This window comes from Anomalospiza imberbis, chromosome 1, assembly GCF_031753505.1.
Source record: "Anomalospiza imberbis isolate Cuckoo-Finch-1a 21T00152 chromosome 1, ASM3175350v1, whole genome shotgun sequence".
Lineage (NCBI taxonomy): Eukaryota > Metazoa > Chordata > Aves > Passeriformes > Viduidae > Anomalospiza > Anomalospiza imberbis.
Window position 1 is genome coordinate 141,781,388 of NC_089681.1, and position 6,824 is coordinate 141,788,211.

The window sequence follows — 6,824 nt, forward strand, 5'->3', positions numbered from 1 at the left end:
TGTGCCCTGGGCAGCTCCCCAAGACACCTGGGGGAATGGTGGGCTATTGCCTAGCTCTCAGGTGCAAGGGAGTTATTTTTGTGTTCCACTAGCTCACTTTCTAATTTTTAATTGTCACCCTCATTTTAAATTACTTTACATCCTAGGCTGCTGACCCAGTCATGATTCATGGTAGATCCATGGAAAAAGGAGAGTTGGCAGAGACCTCACTGAGACTCCTTGTGATCAGAGGCTCTTGACAGAGAAGCCCAAGGTGTGGGATTCATTGGCACTAAGAGTTAAACTGCACTCACGAAAGACTAACCACTTCTGTGAACCTTCCCTGAATAGTGATGGCAGGAATCAGCCAGGCTGTTTACCATGTGAGAGAGAGGAAAGGAAGAAAAAAAGAATAAAAAAGAGCAAACAATAACAGCAGTGTTGGAAAGTAACACAGAGTAGGACCATATTAAGATTTTATTTAATTATTATTTTATTTATCTTGTTTAAGGCTTAAAAGACTTTAAGATCCAGAAATGTAAAAATCAGAAGGATTCAAGATTACTGAGTGGATATTTCTCCAAGGGCAGAAGCAGGATGTGCTTCAAACTTCCCATGCTTGGAAATTATTTCAAGTGTTCTTAGTTGTTTGCATATACAACATCTTGACAGCATTTGCAGGTGTCATTTTTTGCTGGCACATATAATTGCAGGCACATTTTATTGTACTTAGATGCCTATTTTGTTTTGTCTGGCAAATGAGCAGTTTGACATCTAAATGTGCCTGCAATCAGCTATGACATAAACTCTATCTACAGATGTATTTTTGACATAAAATTGGAAATGAAGCTGATGTCCTTTCCAAAAGTAATGCCTTCATCCTCACTTTGTTTCACTGAAGATAGGAGGTTTCAGGTTTTATAATAATACTAAATCTTTGTCAGCGTGTAGTTAAAATGTATTAACAATGACATTTTAAAAATATCACCCTGATATTGCTAAAGCCATTGAAAAAGCCAAGGAGCTGCAAGTAGATAAAACAATATTTGATGAAGGTGGCAGCTGGGAAAACTCTGTACAGTGTGGGCTCAGCAGGTGGGGTTTTGGAGTCACAGCGTGGTCACACTGCCAAAAGCAACACTGCAATCCTCTGGGTAGTTTCAGGGTAGTTTCAGAGAAGATTTATGGCATTCTGCTGGATCTATTGTTTCAGTGTAAGGCATAGTAATAATATTTTTGCCAAGTGCTGTATTTTGCCAAGAGCTACTGATATTGTTACAATTTGCCCTAACGACTTATTCATCATGGACCTAACTTCAGTGGGTGGTCCAGGCTGTCACCTCATGTTTCTGGGTTGCAATTGCTGGTTATCCAAGTACTGGGACACAAGTCAGTTGTGTTGCCTGGTGCAGATCCCACCAAAGGTTCGCCGGTCTGCCAGCATCACTGGGTTTTGGCTCTGCAAGTCACTCTACCATGTCAGGCCACCAGTGGTCTGAAGACTCAGCTGCCCTAAGCTAGAGCATGTAAGGTTGGTTGCAGGCTGGTTTTTAGCCAGTCAGCAATAGTTCTGCAGTCCCCTATTCTTGCAGCCACAGAGGTGAGAGAAAAGACAGAACATTTCTCTTGATTCAAAACAGAGACTTCCTTGGATGGCGGGAGCTTCCTTCCTCTGAGCACAGGGCCACCAAACAAGTCTACATTCCACTATTTTATTTTTGTATTTTCATTACCTTCTAGTCACTGACCTCCCTCTCCCACAGCCCTTCAGCTGCCAGTCTCCCCACCCATCACAAACCCTTTCTTTTCACATCTTTCAGTCCTGCCTATACAGATCCATATGTTATTCACACCAGCATTGTCCTTGTCAATCACATGAATGCTGCCTGGCATTCTTTCTGAAGAAAAACTAAAATTACCTGCTAATTACATGGTTGCAGAACCGCTCATTATTTTCAGAATTAATTTATTTTTTGTTTTTTTTTAAACCTTTCATTGATTCTTGCTCAATGAGAATGTCCCTGCAGTATTTTTTCTTAGCCATTAAATGAGCAAAACTCCCCGAGACATAAATGTTACTTGGTACTGAGCATTTTGGGCTTTCCTTCACTGTTGCTTCTCCTGTATTTGCATATGGCACACAAGCACAGTGTACTGTGAAAAGATGCCATTTGTATCACAGTGTGACAGAGGAAATTAAAACCCTTTCCTTACCAGTTTCTGGCTGGATCTTTATAAGGTCAGCTTGTCACTGTGCTGATAGAGAACCTTTCAGCTGCACCTGTATGTCTTCACAGTTCTTGAAACAATAGTGAGCTAAATCCAGGAGAGCTTTGATAGCAAACTATGATGGTAACCGGTTTAATGTGCATAATTTACTACATAATCTTGTAATTGCTATGAATCATTGATACTAAGGCAGTGTCAGAAACACAGACATTGTGAATTTAAAGGGACCTACATGTTATTTCTCGGGGGTATATTATCACTGCATCATCTATGAATAATTATTATTTATAATATAATAATTTACATATTGTCCCTATGCATGCATACATATACACATACACACATGTATACCTCTTTGTAATATATACATATGTGATAATGTATATGTCTTATATGCTATATAACAATTGGCTTATTAAAATATACATAATTTTATAATGACAAAGCATTCCTAGCCTTTAGAATTTATTTCTCACATGTTTTGAGAATTATCATTTGATACATGGTCTACTGAACTGGTAATTGAAACTCGTGTGGTATCAAGATAGGAAGTTAAAGCTGCAAAGAAATACCTGGAAAAAAACCTGATGCTGTGAACCATTGTTCTATAATACTTAGGAATACCGACACAGCACTTTTCATTTTCCCAACTTTAAAAAATCCTAATTAATTAACCTTTGCAACATAGTAAGTGCTCAAATAATAGCACATATCCAGACAGCCCACAGGAGATACAACAGAGGGCTCCAGAGACAAGGGGATGGTGGATGGAGCTGTAGGGGCTGCGGTCCTCCTGTTTGCCCGTGGTCTGACCCAGAGCACGAGCTCCCACAGACAGCAGTGCACGGACAGAACAGTAGCTGGTGTTCAGTTACTCCTGTTTTCACTGTATTAACACCAAGGATCGTGAAGGATCCTGGGCATGTGATGCAGAGAACTGATCCCGAGACATCCAGTCACTGGCATTTTGCTGGAAGTGAGACAACTGGTGTGCAAGTTACTGACAGAGAGGACCTCTTCCATGTGGTCTGCAGATGAGTCCCACATACACTATGCCATTATCTGCATGCTTCACATTCAGAGCTACACTGCAAAAAGCCACATCTGGCTGGCTAGGAAGCAGCTGTGCCTGTGGTCCACATCTGCAAGGACCATGTTTGTATCCACAGCTTCTTTGGCAAGAAGATTTGCCAGCAGCAATATGAAAAAATGCCAGACACATAAAATACAGAGAGCTTTTTACAACTGAGCAGTGCTGTTTTGCATTAAAGGTATTGGAAGCTGTATGCAGGCATGGAAATTCAGACACCAGTCCTTGGCTGCAGGCAGAAATGCCAGCTTTTGTAACAAACTGCACATAGTACTTGGGAGACCTTGCTGGTGCCTCACATGGTCTTCAGCCTTTTGCAGTTAGGGCTGCATGCCAGCCCTTTACTAAAGAGACATCTGCCCTTTCAGACTCTTCACTCACTATGGCAGCTGGAGAGAGAGAGAGAGAGAGAGAGAAAGAGAGAGAGAGAGAGAGAGAGAGAGAGAGAGAGAGAGAGAGAGAGGGGAGGGAGAGAGAGGGGAGGGAGAGAGAGGACCAGGCAGGTCCTATCCTCCTCCTCCCCACCATCCTTGGAAGGAGGCTTGGAAATATTGGCTAAGAGCACATGTCCAGCTCATGGGGCAGAAGCACTGGGGTTAGGAGAGGACTGTCCTGCATGTCTAAAGCCATGCTTTGGGCCATCCATCAGAAATGATGTAGGTGCAGTCCCTGGGTACATTCCCTGGCACTGTTCAGTGTACCAGCACAGATGTACCCAACATGTATCACTCACAGGCCTCAGGAGCTCAGTGCCACAGCCACAGCCAGGTCCACACATGGTCCAGCACATGGTCAGGGCACTGCAGGCTGCCTGTCAATGTGGGCACAGCCGAGGGATTCCTCCTGACAGCCCAGGCCTGGTGTAAGTGCACAGGTGGAAACCAGGACACTGATTTGAACCCACAAAACCCGAATGGCTTTGGATGTGGTTACTTGTGACACGCCCTCCTCTGTGAAGGTGGAACTACTGTGCAAGGAAGGCGCTGCTGATGGGCTGGGCTGTCCTAGGGGCTGGGACACAATGGCACACTGTACCCATCCCCTCAGTTACCAGAGTCCAGCTGTGTCATTCCAGATGCTTCAGCGTTTCTTCCTTTGCCCCTTCAAGCTAGGCAGTGGCTTCTTTGTGGCAGCCAGCACAGAAAATGCACTTGAGAAAACCATGCTGTCTTGCTAACCCCAGAGTCCATTTATTTGCACTCTTCCCTCCCCTCCTGGGAAGCTGCTGGGCAGGAGGAGTTTCTGTGCCAGCTGCTCCTGAGCTCAGCTTGGCCGGGCCTTGAGCTGCTGCAGGAGCAGGTAAACACAGCTGGGAGAAGAGCTCCTGGCTGTACCAGGGTTAGGTGCAGTGTCTGGGGACATAAATATAATAACTCTGCCTTAGGAGAGTAGTACATAAATATAATAACTCTGCCTTAGGCCATCCACCCCCTCGAGTTCGTGATGGATCAGAGTGCGTTGCCAAGGCCTGCAGGGATGCCATCCATCAGAGCAGCAGCAGCAGCAGCAGCCCCCAGGGCAGCCAGTCATGAGCCTGTCCCCGAGGGATGACGCGTCTGTCGTGTGACATGCAAGGTGGGCTTTGGAGAGGACTCTAGCAAACTGCGTGCAGTTTTATTTTCTGTTAAATGAAGACCCTTCAGAATTGCGGAAGTGCAGAGGAAACATCTGATATTAATTCTTTCTTTGTATCATCAAAATTGAGAAAGGAAATTAAGCTTTGCTTGCAAATAACTGAAAAACAGTCAAGACTATTGTACGTCAGATTACGACTTGTAGTAATCCTTCATCTCCACATTATGAATTCATAAAAGGAACTGCAGCATGTTTTTAATTATTAACTGCCACATAATGGAGTGGGCCATACAATATCCTAGAGGTTTTATTTTTTTATTTTTTTCCCATATGGGAGATATCAATTTAAATTCTGGATATGACAACAAGTTAAAGCAAATTCTCAAATTTCAGTGTCACTTTTCGATATTCTCACAACAAAAGCCCAATTAAATGAGTTCCTCCAGGAACAATCGTGACAGTGCTGATTTTGTCCATTTTCAAATGCAGATCAACTTATCCCTATGAAGGGATCTTGCACAATGGGTGCATATTAATGTCAGGAATACCACATCCCTCATCCAGAAAAAAAGAAAAGGAATTCTGATGATGTCATTCATCTTCCCTGTCAAGTGACCTGCAATGCCTAAATAAATGGATATTTCATAACACGTATTTGTAGTTAGAAACAGCTGGAGGATGAGTAAAGTATTTTCCAGTCAACAACACTGGATTCTAGATGCTTTTTACTTTAAATTCTGTATGTGTCAAATACATCCCCTGCTCAATTACCTCTAAGTGAGATGGACGTCGGATGACTGTGAGCATCAGTTAAGCTAAAGTGCTTTTTATGACTTGATTAGTCTAAAGGAATCTGGAAGTGAATGGAAATGATGCTCTGCTCCAAGGAGAAGTTTCGGGGCTATAGGTACGTGCAGATAGGATGAGATCAGCTGTTTGGACCACAATATCTTGAGTGGAATTCTCTGAACACATACAGCCTGTTCCAGAAGATTGTCTTCAACAGAAGTGAAACAGTGTCAAAACAACCTATGCTAAAAACTAGATTAATCTTCAGAAATATCCTATCAGTGCCCCCACAGCAGTCTGACAGACCCTAGAGGTTAACCAGCACCATTTGCTTTGTTTTTGCACACTAGAAATAGGTTTTAGGAGGACATTGCCTGGAGCTTCTCTACCCCATGGCCTTGACAAAACCAGCATGGTTAGGTGCTAAATTCTTAAGATTTAGATAAAATATATATCAAGAGGAACTCAGAGAGCAGTACAAGTTAAAGAGAAATCCTGGTTTTACTGTGATTTCTCTTTGCTATTTCTGAGGAAGATGTCTGCCTACACTAAACTCTGTGTTAGGTTTTCAGAGAACTGAGATATCTCAAGGGCACAGGTGTGAATCCCTCCAGTCATTTTCACCGTAGTTTACCAAGAGTTTCCCTTAATGAATTTTTGCTTGTGAACTTGTTCTGCTCTGATGTAATTAGGGAATTATTATCCATCTTAATGCAAATTCCTAAGGTTAAATTTTAAGTAATTAGAGATTATGCCCATGATCAATTTTTTAAAAGGTGCTTTGGTATTACAGTGTGTTGCTATCTCTTCATTCCTATTTTCTTGTACATACTATGTTTTAGATGATTTCTGAAGCATTAGGACATGTTGTACAGTTGTAAACCTGACCAAAGGTGTGCTCTAGTACATAGGCCAGCCATTGGGGCTTTTTATACAGAAAATGTATTTGTTACCTAAACAGCTGAAATCTTACCCCATGCTTTAGAATTTAGCTAGATGGGAAGAGAAACCTCTCTATACTCAACCTCAGCTCCTCAGACCTTCTTTAATATGGTATTATCATGCTGCAAAGAGCACCACGGTAGGACCTAAGCCTGTGTACAATGGAAGATGTGGGATTACAGACTTCTTTCCCCTCCATGTGTGATGAAATCCACACAGC